The following is a 22,040-nucleotide window of genomic DNA, read 5'->3' on the forward strand; positions in this document are numbered from 1 at the left end:
GTTGGGAGGCTGAGGTGGGTGGATCTCTTGAGACCAGGAATTTGAGACCAGCCACGGCCAACATGGCAAACCCTGTCTCTACTAAAAATTCAAAAATTAGGCATGGCGGCACACGCCTGTAATCCCAGCCACTCAGGAGGCTGAGACACGAGAATTGCTTGAACCCAGGAAGTGGAGGTTGCAGTGAGCCAAGATCGCGCCATGGCACTCCAGCCTGGGTAACAGAGTGAGACTTTGTCCCAAAAAAAAAACCAAAAATTAAAATCAAATTTAAAAAAGAAGACTCCTAGGTGTCTGGCCTTGGCAACTGGGTGGACGGTGGCACTGTTTACTTAGACGAAGATTAGAACAAAAGCAGGTTGGCAGGGTGGCCAAAAGCCAGAGTTGAGTTTTTGACGTGCGATGTCTATCAGATGAAGGTGCCAAGGAGGCAGTTACATCCCCAAGTCTGTGCTCAGAGGGAGACCAAGCAGGAGAGAGGACATAGGAGGGGCACACAAAGATGCTTTATATAGCCAGGAGCATGGATGATGTCACAGGAGACAGCGTAGACAGAGAAGGGATGAGGAAGCAGGACTGACCCTCATCAGGATTGAGCCTGCGGGAATCCAGTTTTTCTCTGTAAATATTTATGTATTTATGTATGTATTTATTTATCTATTTGAGACACGGTCTTGTTGTGTTGCCCAGGCTGGAGTGCAGTGGCAAGATCTCAGCTCACTGCAGCCTTGACCTCGCAGGCTCAAGTGATCCTCCCACCTCAGCCTCCCAAGTAGCTGGGACCACAGGTGCGTGCCACCACACCTGACTAATTTTTTATTTTTTGCAGAGATGGGGTCTTGCTATGTTGTCCAGGCTGCTCTCCAACTCCTAGATGCAAGTGATCTGCCTGCCTCAGCCTCCCAAAGTACTAGGATTATAGGCGTGAGCCACCTCACTGGGCTTATAAATACTTATTGAGTGAATGAGACAATCTTCAGCACTAAGTAAAGTTGATGGCCTCCTAAAGGATTAGATTAGAAACTCCCACAGTCAAATGTGGGCAGAAGATGAGGAGGCAGCCTCAGAGACTGAGAGGAGCTGCCAGCGAGGACAAAGAAAACCTGCTGCACTGGGATGAACCCTACGCTCCTCAGCAGAGCGTGGGCTAACCTGGGCCATCTGCCTGCCGCCTTCCTCTCCAGTCTCACCTCTTCCTGCCATCCTTTTTGGGCCAATTTTAGTATTTCCCCAAATGCATCCTATTGCTTCAGACCTTCACACATGCTGTCCCCTCTCTAGGATTACAAAAGTCACGTGAGCTCATTATCAGTAAGTCGAACACAATGGAAACACATGACAGAGTAGAAGCTGGCCAGCACCCCGCTCTCCATTAGTAAACATTTGCGCTATGCGTTCCCAGATGTGTTTTCTGCGCATATCATAATGCACTCACTCTCACACGCATGCACACCAGATTTTCCTCCCTGCCTCCAAAATGGGAAATACCTACTTTACCGCATGATTTTTCCTCTTAATGCATTACGGACTCTTTCCGCATACATAGAGAGTACATACTTGCTTATGCTTATATTTCAGTACAAATGTACATGCAGCGCATTTCGGTACACAGAGAGGTGCCTTGTTCTTTAAGATAGATCTTTAGAGTTTGAGTGTATGGATTAATCACAATGTATTTAAACAATCTGCATTAATAAATCTTCCATCCCTTTTTTATTTCTTTCTTTTCTTTTCTTTTCTTTTCTTTTCTTTTGAGATGGGAGTCTTGCTCTGTTGCCCGGGCTGGAGTGCCATGGCACAATCTCAGCTCACTGTAACCTCCACCTCCCACGTTCGAGTGACCCTCTCACCTAAGCTTCCTGAGTAGCTGGGATTACAGGTGCCCTCCACCACGCCTAGCTATTTTTGTCTGTGTGTATTTTTTTTTTTAATAGAGATGGGGTTTCACCATGTTGGTCAGGCTGGTCTCAAACTCTTAACCTCAACTGATCCACCTTGGCTGCCTTGGCCTCCCCAAGTGCTGGGATTATAGGCGTGAGCCATTGCACCTGGCCACCCTTTCTTTTTTCTTCTTCTTTCTTTCTTTTTTTTTTTTTTGAGACAGAATCTCCCTCTGTTGCCCAGGCTAGAGTGCAGTGGTATGATGACAGTTCATTGCCACCTCAACCTCCTAGGCCCAAGTGATCCTTCTTTCTCAGCCTCCTGAATAGCTGGGATCACAGGTGAGCACCACCATGCCTGGCTATTTTTTTTTTTTTTTATAGAGACAGAGTCTCACTATGTTGCCCGGGCATCTTTTTTGCAATTATAAAAGTGGCAATGCTCTATGTTGTACAGACTGTACAAAAACATGACCTTAGACACATAAATTCCTAGAAGTAGGGTTGTGAGGTCAAAAACAGTGAATATTTTAATAGATATTGCCAAACTGCTCTCCAAAGAGTTCAGGACAACTTTTGCCAACAAGCGTGAATTAAATTTCTTGTTTATCTACACTCGTGCCAAGACTGGGTATGGTTAATCATTCAACTCAGTCAATTTTATAGAAAAAGTGATATTGTATTATTGTTTTAATTTGCATTTCATAGAATAGAAATAGGGTTTCCAATAGTTTTTCACATTCTTTGCCCATTTTTCTGTAGGCTTTTTAATCTTTTGATTTGCAAGGGTTCTTGGTATATTAGATGTCATATATAGGTATTGCAAACTCTTCATTTAAATTTTTTATTTTACTTTCTTTTTCTAGAGACAGGGTCTTGCTCTGTCACCTAGGCTGGAGTTCAGTGGCATGACCACAGCTCACTGCAGCCTGGGCCTCCAGGCTGAAGCAATTCTCCCTCCTCAGCCTCCTGAGTAGCTGGGACTACAAGCACACACTGCCACACCTGGCTAATTTTTGCATTTTTTGTAGAGCTGGGGTCTCGCTATGTTGCCTAAGCTGTTCTCAAACTCTTAGGCGCAAGCTATCCTCTCACCCTGGCCTCCTAACGTGCTGAGATTACAGGCATGAGCTACTGTGCCTAGCTGTTAATATTCCTTATTGGCTGCTTTTTCTTTACTTGTCTTATTTTTTCAAAATAAGGCTGAAGTGCAGTGGCTATTTATAAGTGTAACTATGATTCACTGCAGCCTTGAACTCCTGGCTTCAAGTTATCCCCCTGCCTTAGCCTCCAGAGTAGCTAGGACTACAGGTATGCACCACTGTGACCTGCTGATTTGTGTGTGTGTGTGTGTTTTGTAGAGACAGGGTCTCACTTTGTTGCCCCGTCTGGTCTCTCAAGCAATCCTCCTGCCTCAGTCTCCCAAAGTTCTAGCATTACAGGCATGAGCCACCATGCCTGGCCAGTTTATTCATCTTTTTTTTTTTCTTTTTGAGATGGAGTTTAGCTCTTGTTGCCCAGGCTGGAGTACAATGGCGCAATCTTGGCTCACTGCAACCTCCGCCTCCCGGGTTCAAGCGATTCTCCTGCCTCAGCCTCCTGAGTAGCTGGGATTACAGGCATGTGCCACCACGCCCTGCTAATTTTGTATTTTTATGTCCGGCTAATTTTGTATTTTTAGTAGAGACAAGTTTTTTCCATTTGATCAGTGTAGTCTCGAACTCCCGACCTCAGGTGATCCACCCGCCTCAGCCTCCCAAAGTGCTGGGATTATAAGCGTGAGCCACTGTGCCTGGCCCAGCTTATTAATCCTTATTTTTGCTTTATAAAGGTTTAGAATTTTATGTGGTCATGCTTATGAAGGCCCTTAATATTCCAAATTTTTTTTTTTTTTTTCCAAGATGAAGTCTTGCTCTGTCGCCCAGGCTGGAGTGCAGTGGCAGAATCTCAGCTCACTGCAACCTCCGCCTCCCAGGTTCAAGAGATTCTCCTGCCTCAGCCTCCTGAGTAGCTGGGATTATAGGCACACACCACCATGCCTGGCTAATTTTTGTATTCTTAGTAGAGACGGGGTTTCACCATGTTGGCCAGGCTGGTCTCGGACTCTTGACCTCATGATCTGCCCGTCTCGACCTCCCAAAGTGCTGGGACTATAGGCGTGAGCCACCACGCCCGGCCCACCAATTTTTTTTCTAAAACTTACTCATCTTTATTCTAGAAAGTTATTGGCTTCATTTTCTTACATATAACCATCTTTGAACCATCTGGAATTGTTTTGGTGTTGAGAGGTAGGAATCCAGCTTCTGCTTGTAAATATTTATTGAATGAATGAGTGAGACATTCTGCAGCCCTAAGTAAAGCTGATGGCCTCCTAAGGGATTAGATTAGATGGTTAATAAAATTGTTTGTTCACTCTACAAATATTTGTAAACTGCATGCCAGCAATGCAGAATGCAATGGTGAATAAAATCAGATAGAGCTCCCACTCTGTGGCTATTACAGTTGATGGGACAGGCAGACATTAGCCAGATAGCACAAATGGATGTAAAACTTACAAAGGAGATATGTGCCCTGGAAGAGTATATAGTCAAGGAATCTACCCTAGCCTGGGAGGTCAAGAAGGTGTCACCGGTTAAGGAAGTTCCTTGGGAAGTGCCCTCAGGACCAGCACCTGTGAGAGGGTGAAGCTGGCAGGCCTGGCCAGACAGAGTGACTGCACTCCAGTTGCAACAGAGGTCTCAGCCACTCCCACAGGGAGCTCTAGTGGGTAGATGACCTTCAAAGTTGCAGTGAATGGAGGCAAGGGGTCTGGGCTTTTATTGCCCACCCCATCTCCCTGCTCCAATGAACTAGGCAATGGATGTAGACTGTCCTCAGGCAGCTCCGTTCAGCCAGGGCATCCACCTCCAAGTCTCCTAGCAGCCAGGGAATGAGGGCCCTGGTCCTGAAGTGGACGTCTAGGTGGCAGGTCACAGCATCCACTACAGAAGTCTTCCATAAAGTAGTTGCGGGGACCTTGAGTACAGTACTGATGGGTAAGTGGAAGTTAACTAGGCATAGAGAACGGAGGCTTTTTCTAGGAGCAACCTGCTTTCTCTAGCACAATGCCAGGGAAGCCTTTGCACAGCAGGCACAGGCAGGAATGGGGGCAGAGACTAATGAGGAGGCTGCTAATGGAATTTAATAGAATACATTCAAATCTGGAGATGAGCATATACAAAATTAGACAGAAAAGCAAAGTTTCCTGATATCCCCAGCCCTCAGAGGCGACAATTATTAAGATTTTTTTGTTTTTGTCTTTTGAGACAGAGTCTTACTCTGTTGCCCAGGCCAGAGTGCAGTGGTGCAATCTTGGCTCACTGCAACCTCCACCTCCCAGGTTCAAGCAATTCTCTTGCCTCAGCCTCCCGAGTAGGTGGGATTACAGGTGCCCACCAACATGCCCTGCTAATTTTTTTTTTCATTAGAGGCAGGGTTTCACCATGTTGGCCAAGTTGGTCTCAAACTCCTGACCTCAAGCGATCCTCCCACTGTGGCCTCCCAAAGTGCTGGGATTACAGGCATGAGCCACCATGCCCAGCCCACTGCATTTCTTTTCCATCTTCTCTGCACATTTTATTTAAAAGCAAGGATTTTATTACAGATGTGATTTGTTTTTCTGCTTTTTCCTACACATTCTTTTCTATACCTTTACTGTTTCTGATCACAAAGGCAACACCTGCCAATTACATAAACTCAGAAAGTACAAATTTTAATAAAGAAATAAACAATACTTCCGACGAGGCGCGGCCTGTAACCTGGCACCCCACGGGCTCCAGAGCTCCTGTGTCCATGGTCCAGCCCAGCGCGTGGCATGCCGAGAATACCTGGAAAATGCCAGCTACGCACTGTCACCTTGGGAGGGTCTCCTCTTATTTCCAAAGCTGCCTTCTGCTTAATGAAATGCGTGAAGACACTGAGCAAGTATTTATTAAGCTTCTCATCTCCCAGACACCAGAGACACATCCATAGACTGACTGAGTTCGCTGCCCTTGTGCTGCACTCCGCTTGAGGAGACAGACGATGGTGTCATCTAAGGAGCTAAAATGTCCTGAGCTGTGAAGGTGGCAAGCGGGGGCCGAGGGGTGGAGGGGGCAGGGTTGAGGCAGGTGGGGGTGACTGGGATGTCTAGAGCCCAGGGCTGGGGCCGGACCCCTGCTTGGGGACCTCGCTGTGCTCTGAGTCCTGAGGGCAGACAGTGGCCAGGGTGAGGCTGGTACAGTGCAGCCCTTTCCCCATTGCTGAAGAGGCGCCTTCGTGGGGTGGGAGAACAGGCCGTGGGGATTCGAGAGTCATCCTGACCCCAGGGGTGGTTGTTTCTGGAAACAAAAATCCAGGGCTTATGATCTTGGGACAGGGGAGCCCTGGGGCCTCACGTCCTCCCCATGGCCTTCGCATTGGGCAGTGAAGGCGTCTTCCTGTTGAGTCCGAGGGAGAGAGAAGAGGTGTCACTCAGGGAGTCAGCTTTCATCTCACTTAGTCCTCACAGTGGCCCTGTGAGGTAAGGACCGCCAGCAGCCCAATTTACAGATGAGGACCCTGAGGCTCAGAGAAGTTACATGGTTTGCCCAAAGGGACACAGCTACTAAGTGGCTGAATGGGATTGAACCCAGGTCTTTCTGAGACAGCCCAAGCTGTGGATGGAACGCTCCAGCTCACAGATGAACAGGCGAAGTGGAACAGACACTTTAGAATGATTTGGCAATATTCACCAAAGCTAAATATTTGCCTCCCATGAGCTAGCAATTTCCTCCCTGCATGTGTACCTTACACAGATGTGTCTATATTTTCACTAAAATACAAGTAAAACAACCCTCATAGCAGCACAATTTGTAATAGCCTCATACTAGAAACTTCCCAAATACCCATCACAGAAGAATGAATAAAAAACCATAGGACATTCCAGACTAGAATACTGTACAGCAAAGAAAATGAATAAACTGTGGCTACAACATGAATGAATCTCACACAGCTTGTGTGTGAGCGACAGAAGTTATAGGTCTATAAGAATAGGTAAGAATAATATCTCTAAGAATAGATAATGTGTGATTCCATTTATATAAGTTATCATCAGGCAAACTAATCTCCAGTAAAGGAATTTACCTCAGGGTGGGGGTGCAGGAAATTGAGCCTTCTGTGGGGCCTGAAATGTTTACAGTTGCCCCTCAAGGTGTGTGGGGAATCAGTTTCCCCATCTCCCACAGATACCAAAGTCCTGATATAAAATGGTGCAGTATTTGTATATAACCTAAGTACATCTTCTTGTATACTTAAAATTATCTCTAGATTACTTATGCAATCACGTGTCAGATAATGACATTTCAGTCCATGCCAGAATGCATGTAGGATGGTGGTTCCCACGAGGTTATAATGGATCCACCCTATACAGGTGTACCATCTCTAAAAATTGATATTTAAGAAGAGATGGGGACTTGTTATGTTGCCCAGACTAGTCTTGAACTCCTGGGCCCAAGTGATCCTCCCATTATGGCTTCCCAGAGTGCTGGAATTATAGGCATGAACCACCACACCTGGCCAGGTGTACCATTTTTTATTGTTTATACTGTATTTTTATGATCCTTTTCTGTGTTTAGATACACGGATAGCCACCACTATGTTACCATTGCCTACAGTACTCGATATGGTAACATGCTGTAGAGGTTTGGAGCCCAGGAGCAATCAGCTCTACCACTCAGCCCAGGTGTGTGTTTGGCTGGACCATCTGGAGGAAGCTAAGGAGACATGACCTAAAAGCAGAGGGGAGTCAGAGGTGGGATCCCTGGACAGGTATGAGAAGCTAGGCAAAAATGGGTGAAGTCTGAATAAATTTCACCCTATTCATGTAATTACTGCATCAATAACCTTAGATAATAGTTTACATTATCATTTAGTTAATAGGATTGCACCCATGTTAAATTTATTATTTTGTTTTTTTAAGAGACAAAGTCTCACTCTGTCACTTAGGCTGGAGTGCAGTGCTGTGATCATAGCTCACTGCTTCCTGGAACTCAATTGCTCAAGCAATCTTCCCACCTCAGCCTCCTGACTAGGTGGGACTACAGGCACACGCCACCACGCCTGGCTATTTCTTTTACTTTTCTCTAGAGAAAGAGTCTACCTATGTTTCCCAGGCTGGTCTCAAACTCCTGGGCTCAAGTGAACCTGAACCTCCTGCCTCGACCTCTCAAATTGCTGGGATTACAGACATGAGCCACCACACCTGGCCTAAATTTCTTATGTGCCATGGTAATGCAAAACGTCCTTATTAAGGGCAGCTGGATGGAAGGTGTACCTGTAAAATCATTTCAACAGTAAACATTGATTTTACAACATGAAGGTGGTTATCCTTCCATGAGTGTAAAGTATGTAAAGTACAAAGGCAGGCTCATGGTGTCATCAGAAGTCAGTACACTGGTTTCGGGGCTGGGGGTGCTGGGAGGGGCTGGGCATGGTTGGCTTTGTGACCTGGGGGTTGGTGTGTTCCATCTCTGAATGTCTTTAGAGCTGTGCACTTACCAGGGATGTAAGTCATATCTTAATAAATTTTCATAAGTTTAACAAAAAATAAAACGAGGATGGGAAGCTTGTTTGGGATCTCAGGTGCTTATCTAGCCATGAGCCCTGGCACAGATGCTTCTAGAAGCCTGGAGGGAACTGAGAACATTCAAAGTAGAGGTGGCAGAGCCAAGGCCCCAAGGTGGAAGCACACTGCTGCTTGTCCCTAGCTGTGAATGGGGCGTCCTGCTCAGAGGCAGTGCTGTGTGCACCGCAGGGCCCACAAGTCCATGTCCACATTGTGGCTCAGTGCAGTGAAAGCCAATCTCAGCCCCTCCGCAGTGTGGTCAGCCTGCCAGCAGGTGGCCAGCTGATCCTCCTGGGAAATTGTGCCATCCCAGGAACTGGGTGTGAGTCTCTCATCCACAAATGTGGTGTCAGCCTGGTGAGCCTTGGTAAGGGCATGTGCAGGATGCTGAGCCTCTTCCATCCCCATGCCGGTCTCAAGGCCACTTGCTCCGTGGGCCCATCTAGCAAGTGTGGCGGCTTGGAAAGAAGCCGGCTCCATCCACAGGGCATGCTGTTTTGCTCAACTCAGGACCAACATCATCCTCCATAGTAATTCTCTTTGGTGGGAGTACTGGAAACATGAATAACAGATACCTTCAGAGTCTCAGCTGCTGAGGCTGGGGCTGCAGGGTGCTCTCCTGTCAGGAAAGCCTACACTGGCAGCTGGAAAGCACCTGGTGGTGGTGCCTGCAGGGGCTGCAGCAGTGGCTGCAAGGCTTCAGGACTCACCCGGCTTCTGTGAGGTGAATTGTGACAGTGGCAGAGCTCTGCAGCACCAGGGTCCCCTGCATGGTCATACTGACTGCAGCTGGGAGCCCACCATACCCCTGGTGCCCCTCTCTTCCCAGGGCTGGGGTCTAGGCCAGGCCCCTCTTGCCTGGGAATTGTGCGCTGGGAGGGGGACACGGGCCCACAGGTTGGGACAGAGGCCCCAGGGCATGCTGCTGGCTGGCCGGGGCTGCCATGCTCACCTCTCTCTCTCTCGTGGCCTTGGTGGGACCGGCCTCACCATTGAATGGGATTTTCCAAGGTGTCTGGGGCTGCAGGGCAGCTGGCAGGGTGCCACCCTGGCTTCTTCCAGACATGCCAGTCACTGGTCACCGAGGGGGCCAGATGCAGGTGCCCATGTTGCAGTGGGGTTATCTCCCGACCTCCCTCTTAGTCCTGATGGGCCTGGGCTGGGCCCGGTGTCAGGGTCCCCTTGGGCTTCCTGGGCTAGGCCTGTCCCATTGTCCCGGGGCTATCCAGGACACATTCAGAAGGGACATGGACCCAGCAGCTCTGTTTGAAATCATCATGGGGGGACCAAGGGCCCCCCACATCCAGGTCCGTCGGGAGCCAGGACATCGAGTTCCACTGCAGGAATCTCCAGGAACGCCGAAGTCCTCCCTGAGCTGGGGCCAGGCTGGGCATGCCCTGAGTCCCAGGTGCCCCCAGAGAGTGGTCTGCTGCCCTGGGCTCCCCAGAAGCCCCCTCATTTTCCTGGGCCTTGGCCTCATGTACAGCCCCACCAGGACAGGGTGTGGGACGAGGTGGGGAAGCTCACCAAATGGGCCGCTGGAACTGGGCTGGTGGGCCGGGAAGGCCTGCCTGTCCCCCTTGCAGAGGGTCGTCCTGCCACGTGATGCCGGCACAGACCTGGGTCCTGAGGACCCTTGCTTGGGTTTGGCTGAAAGGAAAACAGACGTGGTCAAGTGTCTCCAGTGAGCCCATGCAGGCCTTTCCGGGCTGGGCCCCACCTGCCTGGGTCTCTGGAGTCCTCAGGGTCTCTGTGTGGCCCCCGTGGTCTGACACTGATGACATGCCTGTAGTCTGCTGATCCCAAAGGAAGGGGTGTGTGCCGCCTGGCATGGGGAAGCTGTCGGGGCATGGCAGGTGGCTCCTGGGACTGCCCCCAGGGTTCAGCCTGGCTGGGGGCTTCCTGCCACACACCCTCGTCCCAGGGCTATTGGGCCTGGAATATGGCCCCCAGTCAGAACTCAGGTGGGAGGGGCCTCAGATGTCACCCAGCCCCTTGCCACCTCACATGGGGACCCGTCTCCACAGTGAGTGACTGGGCCTGAACGTGGGTCACCCTCTGCCCTCCTGGGCTGCCCCATCCATGCCAGGACTGACCGTTCCCACACCTGGCTAAACACTTGGCTCTGGCTCTGGGCCCAGGGTCCCACCTGTGCCCTCTCTCTGAATGCTCTGGGGGTCAGCGACACTGATTCCCTTGTCTCCCTGGCTCATGGCTTGTTGTCCTGGCATCCTTGGAGGAGTCTGCAGGAGTGAGGGGCCTCTGCTGCTCTCTGAGGCTGTCAGCGCTTGCAGGGAGGGGCAGAGGCTCTCATAAATGGGTCTGGCTCCTCCAGTGCCCTTGAGGGCCCTGTGAGGGGGAGAGCAGGCCACTGTGGGAAGTGGGTGGGGGCTTGTTAGAGGGTCTTGCCCACATCCCCCTCCTGCATGCACAGCACATCCAGTACCTACGCACGGAGCGCCTGCCCTGAGGAATGGTGGGCCTCCTGTACTTTCTTAGAGTCCAGGAGGAAGAGGAGGAAGAAAAGGTGAAGAGGAAGACCCAGGTAGTAGGGTTAGGGGTCCTGGGCACTCCCCCAGTATTGACTGCCCCAGAGGGTGACTCAGGAGGGGACCTGGTACTGGAGCCCACCTGGGGGTGGCAGGTCCCCATGCTTCCTTGTTAGTTTCTTCATAGAGGCCCAAAGATGATTAAGAACAGTGTCATCCACAAACAAATGGAAGAACATTCCATGCTCATGGATAGGAAAAATCAATATCGTGAAAATGGCCATACTGCCCAAGGTAATTTATAGATTCAATGCCATCCCCATCAAGCTACCAATGACTTTCTTCACAGAATTGGAAAAACTACTTTAAAGTTCATATGGAACCAAAAAAGGGCCCGCATTGCCAAGACAATCCTGAGCCAAAAGAACAAAGCTGGAGGCATCACGCTACCTGACTTCAAACTATACTACAAGGCTACAGTAACCAAAACAGCATGGTACTGGTACCAAAACAGAGATATAGACCAATGGAACAGAACAGAGCCCTCATAAATGATACCACACATCTACAACCATCTGATCTTTGACAAACCTGACAAAAACAAGAAATGGGGAAAGGATTCCCTATTTAATAAATGGTGCTGGGAAAACTGGCTAGCCATAGGTAGAAAGCTGAAACTGGATCCCTTCCTTACACCTTATACAAAAATTAATTCGAGATGGATTAAAGACTTAAACATTAGACCTAAAACCATAAAAACCCTAGAAGAAAACCTAGGCAATACCATTCACGACATAGGCATGGGCAAGGACTTCATGTCTAAAACACCAAAAGCAATGGCAACAAAAGCCAAAATTGACAAATGGGATCTAATTAAACTAAAGAGCTTCTGCACAGCAAAAGAAACTACCATCAGAGTGAACAGGCAACCTACAGAATGGGAGAACATTTTTGCAACTTACTCATCTGACAAAAGGCTAATATCCAGAATCTACAAAGAACTCAAACAAATTTATAAGAAAAAAACAAACAACCCAATCAAAAGTGGGCAAAGGATATGAACAGACACTTCTCAAAAGAAGACATTTATGCAGCCAACAGACACATGAAAAAATGTTCATCATCACTGGCCATCAGAGAAATGCAAATCAAACCATAATGAGATAGCATCTCACACCAGTTAGAATGGCGATCATTAAAAAGTCAGGAAACAACAGGTGCTGGAGAGGAGGTGGAGAAATAGGAACACTTTTACACTGTTGGTGGGACTGTAAACTAGTTCAACCATTGTGGAAGAAAGTGTGGTGATTCTTCAAGGATCTAGAACTAGCAATACTATTCGACCCAGCCATCCCATTACTGGGTATATACCCAAAGGATTATAAATCATGCTGCTATAAAGACACATGCACACATATGTTAATTGTGGCACTATTCACAATAGCAAAAACTTGGAACCAACCCAAATGTCCATCAATGATAGACTGGATTAAGAAAATGTGGCACATATACACCATGGAATACTATGCAGCCATAAAAAGGATGAGTTCATGTCCTTCGTAGGGACATGGATGAAGCTGGAAACCATCATTCTCAGCAAACTATCACAAGGACGAAAAACCAAACACTGCATGTTCTCACTCATAGGTGGAGATTGAACAATGAGAACACATGGACACAGGAAGGGGAACATCACACACCAGGGCCTGTCGTGGGGTGGGGGGAGGGAGGAGGATAGCATTTGGAGATATACCTAATGTAAATGATGAGTTAATGGGTGCAGCACACCAACATGGCACATGTATACATTATGTAACAAACCTGCATGTTGTGCACATGTACCCTAGAACTTAAAGTATAAAAAAAAAAAAAAAAACGGGGTCATCATGCGGGGCTCAAGTATGGAAGAGCTGGTCTTGAAAATGTGCCCCCAGGCCAGACCTGGACGTCTTCATGTGGTGCTCTAGGGACAAGGTGGGCATCAGGCCAGGAGAGTTCCCTGGGAAGGGTCAGAGCCCATACCTGGTGACCACTTCAGTCTCCCACTGGGCAGTGCTGGATCCTTTTGTGGCCACCCCAGGGGTCCAGATGTGCACAGAAGGCTGTGGCTGGGGGGGCGGCCTGGGCAGGGAAGTGCTCACCACACTCCTGACTTTCATCTGGGTCATGTGAGGGATGGGCTCGGTGTCACTGTGCCCTGCCCAGCCCATCTGGCCAGACTTCCCTCTGGGCCAGAACAGGGAATCACGAGAACAGTGTGAGGAAGCTGCCCTTCGGCTAGTCAGGGTCTGATCCCAGTGCTCCCCAGGCCCCACTGGGCACACGTGGACTTACTCCTCTGAACCTTAAAGGCAGCGCTTGTTATCAGCATCAACATCTGTTCCTCTTCCAGCAAATACACATCCCACAGGCGCAGGGTGAGCCCGAGAGAGACCTGTGGGGAAAGTAGGCATGGGAGGACCTGGCCCTTCCAGGCTGGGGCTGGTGGCTCAAGCTAGCCCATTGGGGCTTCAGTGACCTTCCCTATGAGGGTCACCCGACCCCTCCAGGAGGCTGGGTCATACAAGGTCTTGCAGCTCCTTATGGGGGGCACTCATTTCAGTGGAGAGAGGGGCTTCCCCAGGGCTTGAGGCTCCCCTGAGCCCTCCCAAGTCAGGTCCTGGCCCAGTCTGCCCTTAAGGCTGGGGCTGAGCCCTGCCCTCTGCCCTGGGATGACCCCTCTTGGGCAGAGGGTCTTGCTTGTGTGTCCTGTAGGGATCTGCCTGAGCCTTGTGGGCTGGGGGTGAGCCAGACCCCCGGGCTGGGGGAGCAGGGCACTGCAGGGCAAAGAGGGTCCCTGAGCTAGAGTCTCCCTGTGCCTCCTTACCCCATCATTCAGCATCCGGAGAAGCCAGCTGAACGAGGAACCCTCTGCGCATAGACCTTCCTTGTCCTGATGGGAGGAACAGAGGCGCTCAGGGCCCTATGGGCTGCCCTAAAAACCTCGCTCTTCCAGGGCCCTCTGAAGATCCCTCCCCAAGTGCAGAATACTGGGTGGTGTCCCGGGCTCCCCCCAGCATCTTCTCCTTCCAGCACTCCCGGTGGACACACTGCCCCTTAGCCCTGATCTGTGGGAGCTGGGCCCCCATCGCTGTGCCTCTATCTCCTCCAGGGCTGGAAAGGAAACCCAACTCCCAGCCCATGGGGAACCCAACATCCCAGGTTAGGCCCTGGCTGGGACTCAACCTGTCACCAGCCCCACGAGGGGCTCCAGCCCCTGCTGCTCCTCCAGCCCCCCAGGATGCAGGGCCTCTGGGGAAGAGCCGAGGGGACCACAAACTCACCAGATGCCACATGGTCTTGGGTTGTGACGTGGGTACCACATGCTCCTGATGGTCTTGGAGCCCCTGGACTGTCCCGCCATTTGGGCTGTGGAATCCTGAGAAGCCCCCAGCCCATCATGAAATCAGAGCCTTCCCCCAAGATGTGGAGCCATCAGCTGGAAGAGCTGGGCAGCTGCAGAGCCCCCCAACCCCGAGGCCTCCCACCCTCCCATCTGGTAACCCCACCATGTGGCCTTGGCCCTGGGGAGAAGGGGTGGGAACATCCCCTGGAGGCTGGCTGGAGGTGCTCCTGGAGGCCTCCTGGACCAGGGTGCCGGGAGGGCAAGCCTGACTTTGAGGCCATGACAGGGGTTGGCCAGAACAGGGTGGGTGCTGGGCTTCGTGGTCGTCTCCTGGAAGTGACGTTGGGCCAGGGGACATGGGATGGGGAGATGCTGCCATCTGGGCTTGGTTGGCCCATTTGTGGGTACCAAGGGAAGCTGGAGCCTGGGCAGCTGAAGGGCAGGAGGACTCTCGGGGAAGGGATAGTCAGCTGCACAGAATCAGAGCCGGAGGGCGTGGCTCCATGATACAGAGGGCGGCCTTGGGGAGGATGAGATGCCTTCTGCTGATGAAGATGAAAGGTGTCTGACTTGGGCTCTGGAGGTCAGCCCTGGGCTCCTGTGGGACCCTCAGCAGAGACATCCTGAAGGCTCCCAACAGTTAGCTGGTGACACGAGGAAGGTGTCTTCACTGAAAGCCGAGATCACCTGGCCAGGGTGGCTCTCCCCGGGTCTGATTGCGTGAGGCCCCGGGGGCAGCTGTCCACCTCCTGCAGGGAGTGCCTCTCACTGGCCAGCAGCTGCGCCAGTGCCTAGAATGCGTCCTCCTCAAGCAGATAAAGGAGGAACAAGGCAGCGACGTGGCTCGGGTCCCTGCAGTAGCCCACCTCCTGCAAGAGCCAGAGTCACCACGGAAGGACATCACCTGGGAGGGCTGAGGTCACCTGGGAGGACTCATGTCATCAGAGAGGGCAGAGGTGGCTGAGGAGGCTTCCTCTGAAGAAGAGGCTTCCTCAAGATGCAAATTCATTTTATGACAACAGCTATGTCCATTGGGCCTTTTAGCACCTTGTCCAAAATGTCTCCTGATAGCACCATCCTGCTTGTGACACCACCAAGCTCCTGAGCTTTGGGGCAGCCCCAGGAGGAGGGCATCATTTCTTGTTCCAAGAAGGGGTGGTCATGCCCAGGTGACACCAGGAGTCCAGGCCCGACACCTTTGTGTCTCAGTGTGACCCCTTGAGACCACCCTCCTTGCTTGGAGGTTTATGCCAGCGGTGGGCTGGAGTTCTACCTCCTATATCCCAGTGAGTCACAAGTACTAACTTTAAAAGAAGCAATGACACCCCCACCAGACACCCATGCCTGGGAATATGGAAATATGGACCAGAAATATAGCCGTGAATATGGGAATATGGTCACTGCCTGGAAATACTCACTGGGTTATACTCTGAATATGCCAGGAGGATGTAGAATAGTTCCCGCTGCCTAAAAAACAGATAAAGGGGGCTTTTGTTTCTTTTGTGCAGATGTTAGTTTCACTTTGTCTGCAAACCCTAATAACAAATCCAATTTCAGGTTCAGATGATTCACCAGATAAGCAGTGAGCTCTTCAGGGCCTTTGGCTATTTAAGAAATGTTTCAGTAAAATCCACATCTGTGAAATGCTAATAGCCCAGTTGTACAGTGAGTTGACTCATCATCTTTGCTCTGATTTTTTTTTTTTTTTTTTTTTTTTTTGTTTGCACGCACGCCAGTCCAGTCTTTGGGTATACAGTTCTTCCATGGTTCTAAACCAACGTGCAGAGGCTTCTGGCCACTGCTCCAGCCCCTCCTGGAGCAACTCCTTCATCCTCCAAGTCTCCAGGGTGGCCTCTATGCAGCCAGCCTCTCCCCGATCAGTCAGTTCCTGGCCACTCAGGCTGGTTCTCAGTCCCTATGGTTTGGCCTTTTCCAGAATGGCCTATGATTGGAATCCTACAGTGGTATTTTGTTGACTCTAGCTTCTTTCCCTTAGCGAAATACATCTAGGATCCACCCACATTTGTGCGGGCATCACTGGCTCATTCCCTTTTCTCACTGAGTCTTCTACCGTTGAAGGGAGGACCAGCCTTCCTCTCCGCATTCCCGTGTTGAAGGTCGTTCCTGAAGGCTCCATGTATGAGTGATGATGAATCAAGCAGCGAACGTGGCGGCATGCAGGTTTCATGTGGACGTCAGTTTTCAAATCAGTGGGTTCAATATATGTGACACTTTGGGGACGTGGAGTTCAAGTCCATTGAGCTTTGTAAGCCACTGCCTAACCAGCTGCCAACGTGGCTGTGCCATGTCACATTCCCAGCAGACCTGGATGACAGTTTCCAGGAAACTGAATCCCCCCAGCATTTGGTGCTGTCAGTGTTGCCTGGGGAGGCTCATGGGCCCTCCATCCTGCTGCCCTCCCGTAGGTCCTACCACGGGTCCCCGTGGGTCAGGGAGAGCACCTTTCACCGTTGTGCATGATTTTCTTTGCTGCCTTCTGTATCCGCAGGATCCTCCTGGGTTCTGGCCCCACATATTCCAGCCTGGCCCAGGGCTTGGAACCTGGGAGGGGCTCCGTCCATGGTGCCGGCTGCTCCCTGGGCCAGGAGAGCCCTTGGCAGCTCTGTCGTGCCTCCTGGGTGACCCTGGATTCTGCTCGGGGGAAGTCCCCATCCCTCTGGTTCACCCCATCTCTGCTGGCACCGTGTGGCTCCCATTGGCTTACTTGACTCCATATCGATCCCTGAAGATGTGGTTCCCTAGTGTCCAGCTCATGTCCAGGTAGACCTGGTGGATGTGTTCAGAGGATCTCTTGCCCTTCTCCTTCATGACCTGTAGGGCAGGGCCAAGAGGAGGAAACAGCCTCAGGACAGATGGAAGACTCCCTGCCCCATATGGCAGTCAGCCCACAGTCAGCACTTCTGGAAGGAAGGAAAGAAAGGCTTCCTTCTGCAGAAAGCTGCTTTTTGGCTTGTTTCTGAAGCTGGGGAGGGTCTGTGGTTCCTATGTCGCCTTCCGAGCTTAGGATGTGCATCTGACCATGGCACCCACTACCCCAGGCTGGGCAAGACATTCCCTCCAGCTGGAAAACTGGGCCCTGACCTGGCCTGGCCTGTTTGTTGTGCTCTAGCTTAGCATACCTGCTATTTTCTGGGGTTTTTCATCTTGATTTCCTGAATGTTCAGGAGGAGTGACCACACCTGGCCCTGGATGTTCATGGGAATGCCCTTATACGCTCGATCCATTAGCTGTGGGCAGAAAATGATCTGGTGTCACAGGCCACGGCGCGACCTCAGCCAGGACCAGAGCCTGAGGATCCTGGAAATCTTTGGTTTTGGCCCCATGATTCATCGGTAAAGGTGAGGTCAGGCTGGGACAGGGTCTCCCTTCCCAGGATTGAAAGAGTGGATGGGCACTCAGAGTCCTGAACTCTGATCTGGACCTTTTCCTTCCTTCGGGTCACCAGGAGGCATCCCTACCCCGAGCTCCAGGGGGCCCCAGCCCTAGATTCAGATTCGCTCTCAGCAAGGTGACGCTTGCATGAACGGGCAGTAAAGCTGGCAACCAGGCCTGCGGTCCTCTGGGTGAGGACAGTGTGCCACCTGTCCTCTGAGAGGCTGATGGTGCCAGGCCACAGCCATGGGTGCCTGTCCTCTGTCTCTGCAGAGAGTGGTTCTGGGGGCCTCTCCCTCCACACGTTAGTTTTTTGCCGTTCTGATATGTCTCCCATTCTCCCAGCATTTCCATCCACTTGCTCTTTCATCTCATCTCCTGCCGCATTTGCTGTCAAATGAGGAATGTTGGAGTTAGTGGAACCGCCAGGCTTCCCAGAGCCGCCCGTGGATGCTAGGTCTTGGGCTCTGGAGCTCCGGTGGGACCCAGCTGGAAGGAGCCAGGGAAGGGCAGACCCTAAGGGCTGAGGGCCTTTGAGAAAATGAGTGCCAGTGGGCTGGCTTTGGGACCCTGGGACATGTCATCCTCAGGCCACAGACACATCAGTCTTAGGTCAGGTCCCAGCCTCTAGGTGGGGTCCTGACACAAGCGGGCAGCCATCCCCAAGCCAGGACTGTGGTTCTCACTTTGGAATTTCATCAAACTGCCAGAGATACAGCAACCTGGGGTCAGGTCCAGCAGGGACAGCTGCCCCTCCGAGTGACAGCGTGTGACCCCCACCTGCTACCGCCCAAGACCGCTGCTTCCTCTGCCTCACTGACCACTTACCAAGTCCCCCCGTCCCTGGACCAGCTCCCCATGGATCAGGCTCTTACCTTCACCTCCCTGGCTCTGACGGGGCAGCTCCGTCTCACTGTAATGCAGCCCAGGCAGAGCTGAGGACTTGCACAGGGTCTGGAGCCATCTCGGTCTGGGAGCCGACCCCCAGAAAGGACTGGCTCTGTCCCTATCCAGCTCAGGGCTCAGCCCAAAAGAAGGCACAGGGAAGGGAGGACAAGAGCCTTTCTGTGGGGCTGACTCCCAGGAGGGGCCAGGACCTGGGAGAAGAGGGAGTGCAGGGCCAGCCTGGCGGAGGCTAATGGGGGCCCCTGGTGTGGGGGGGGTGGTCAGGGCACAAAATGGGGGCTGCCCCCCTGGACTGGAAGTAATGCTTTGTGCTTGAGCTGAGAAAGGTCAGGCTTGAGATGGGATGGGGTGACCGGGCCCTGACAGGAGTCCCTCTGGGAGTGACCACGTGATGTGGACCTGCTAGGGTCTAGGGTACACCGGGGCCCACCCCACCCGACACTCCCAAGGCCCTTGCAGGGTCTGACCTCCCAGGGGCCACCTTCCTCTCCCTGCACCCAAGCCACACACACCGCATTTCAGAAGTGGCACAGCTCATAAGCTTCCTCCCACCCTACCTGTCCCGGCATCTTCCATCTCTCCATCCTGTGATCCCTGAGGGATGGGCTCCAGCCTGGGCTCCTCTTACCTGGCCCCAGATCCCTTCCCAGCACCAGACCCAGGGTCATTAGCCGCAAGCTCTGCTGCCTCCCTGGCCTCTCTGTGAGATGCCCAGAACAGGGCCCTGCCCATCTTCTCCCCCATTGCCTTAAGGCCACAGCCCCTACTGTCCCCTTGCTTTTCCCCCTTCCCCATGGGGACAGTGAGGGCTGTAGCTCTAGGGAAATGGGGGAGAACAGGGGCAGGTGGGGCCTCAGAGACCAGAGACCTGCTGGACAACAGCCACAAGGCTGGACCAGATGTCTCCTTACCTTGTGGCCACAACCCTTGGATCTCACTGGGGTTGTCTCCAAGTGGACAGGGCCAGACCCTCAGGCTGCCCCCCTCCTCTTGTGCTAACTTGGAGACAGAACTGCTGAGAGCCCAGGGGCCTGACCTAGCCCCCTCTCCATTCCCACCCGCTCCCTAGATGGGCCCTGCACCTATGGCCTAACAACAACCTCGGGCTGGACCTGCAGGGGAGCCAGGGAGGAGTTCTGATCCTGGAAGGGAGTTTGGCCCGACCTAGAGAGACATGTCCTGTGTCAGAAAGTCCTTTCTAAAAGCAAATCCATCCCTAAGCTGAAATAAGTGCTTTAGGGGCTGAGGGGAGCACAGAGGACTCACTGCAGAATCCCAAAGTGATCAGTGCTGCTGTAGATTCCAACAGGCTTAGGCCCCATGTCTGCTGGCAGCCCAGCTCGGTGCCCCTGTAACCCAGAGGGAGCCTTGATGAGGGGTCCAAGGTAAAGGGTGCAAGGGTCTGGGGGTAGTGGCCACCCGTCCCTGCCCTGTGCTCCTAGGGAGCCCAGGACTCTTTGACCAGGGCACACTGGAAGAGGCCTCCCTCCAGGGAGCAGACGGACCTGTATGTTCTCATACTTCATAATGATGTCCTCTCGCTCCTGCAAAGTATCCGCATCCTCTACCATGTCCATCCTGTGAGACAAAATCATCTAAATATTACACTGTACCTGAGAGCTTCGGAGAACACCTGAACTGCTCCCACCTGGCTCCCAGATGCTGCCTGGCTGCATAACCCCCATTCCACCACTGCCCTCAGGTGAAAAGGGGCCAGACCCAGTGGCCCACACCTGCACGGGTCTCTGGAGTCTCAAGCCCCAAGCAGGGGTGGGCATCTTCCCAAGGACTTGAGAACAGTGGGACTTGGACAGAGAATTCTATTGTCCCCAAATGCCATGAAACAAGTACACACCTGCCCCAGCAGGTTGAATGGTGTCCACCTGCCAAAGTTGAAGGGCCCATGATGGGCTATTCCAGGGATGTGGAGGCAGACTGGGGTCAGGGACCAGAGGTCTCTGTACAATCGGCCTCCTGGGATGCTCAGGGACCACAGAGATGCCCAGTTTCCTACAGGGAACATGACCTCTCCGGACTGCTCGGTTCTACTCCGCTCATCACTTGGGCTACTGTGGCCCTTGAATCTCACCAGTGAAGCCACTTTAGGAACAACGCCAGTTGAGCAGGAGGGTTTTGGGCTTGGGGGATGAAAATAATCTACTGTCTCCAAAGCAGCCCCTGTGCTCATGGAAACCACATCTCTTGGGGAGGGATGGTGGACTCCACCATTCTGAGCTGTCCATACAGGAGGGGGCTTCATTTTCCTGGGTCACTGAGGAAGAACAGTGGGTCCTTGGTTCTGGAGAACACCTAGATGGACCATCCCTCCTGGGAACACTCGGGGCAAAAGGAGGGTGAGGCCTCGAGAGGACCAGAGAAAGAAATACTTGGGGAGAACCCCAGTACCTGGACCCCTTTTAACAGGAGGGAAGATAGTCTCCCTCCAGCCAGCTCTCCAGGGCTCCTTCATTTTCCACAGCTGCCCAAAGGCAGAAGGCTCCCCATCCCACTCCCGGACAAAGGACTGTGCGTGTTCAGTGGGTCCCACAGGGACCATCATGACCCAGCTTAGGCTACAGACGTGTTCTGAGGACCCTCCCCTCCACCTCACCCACAGTGGATCCATCTCAGTGACTCTGCCACGGCGAGGCTCTGCCCCATTGGGATCAGAAACCCTGGACAGATTTGGAATCTAGGGCAAGGAGGCCGCAGGGTTCAGGCCTGAAGTCCAGCACGGCACAGGGCAGGACCGAGAGCAAAACCCAGGGTCGTGTTGGGATTCCCGGGCTGGTTACCGCCTCTCTGACCCCAGATGTCTCACCTGTCAAATGGGTACATTCAGGAGCCACCATGAGGACGAAAGAGACAATTGTCTACACAGGCAGCATAGAACAGGCACCCGGTGAGTGCTCAGGGATGACCCTCCTCAGCAGGTGCCCGGAGGCCAGCACCACCCACACCGTTAGCCATTGTCCCCAGGTCAGCATGGAGGGAAGAGAGCAGGTCACACTTACCTGATTCTGATGAATCAGCTGGCCTGGGCTATGCCTCTCAGGGAGAAAACCTTTGAGTCCATAGAGCTGCTCACAGATACCATTGTGTGTGTGTAGCTGCTGTAGAACACAGAGGCAGGCCGGAGAGAGGATGGGTGCTAAGCACCAGTGATATTCTGTGATAAAGGCACGCATCACAATGGGGCCTTGCCCGGGTCAGCAGGGCCCAAAGTCAGCATCCTCCACTGCCTAAGGCGTCATCATGCTTGCGTGCCATGTGTTTGCGCATGTGTGTGCACACATGTATGTAGGTAAACACATCTGTGCACATGTCTGTTGCTTCTCGGGCCAGGCCTGGCAGCCTCACCCATG

At 52.2% G+C, this 22,040-nt stretch overlaps 1 pseudogene; it reads right to left on the bottom strand.

The window, feature by feature from the left end:
• Positions 1–8,219: 8,219 nt before the first annotated feature.
• Positions 8,220–21,804, bottom strand: LOC116474337 (TBC1 domain family member 3I-like; annotated as a pseudogene).
• Positions 21,805–22,040: the final 236 nt, after the last annotated feature.

Source organism: Hylobates moloch, unplaced genomic scaffold (genome assembly GCF_009828535.3).
Source record: "Hylobates moloch isolate HMO894 unplaced genomic scaffold, HMol_V3 SCAFFOLD_10, whole genome shotgun sequence".
Taxonomy (NCBI): domain Eukaryota; kingdom Metazoa; phylum Chordata; class Mammalia; order Primates; family Hylobatidae; genus Hylobates; species Hylobates moloch.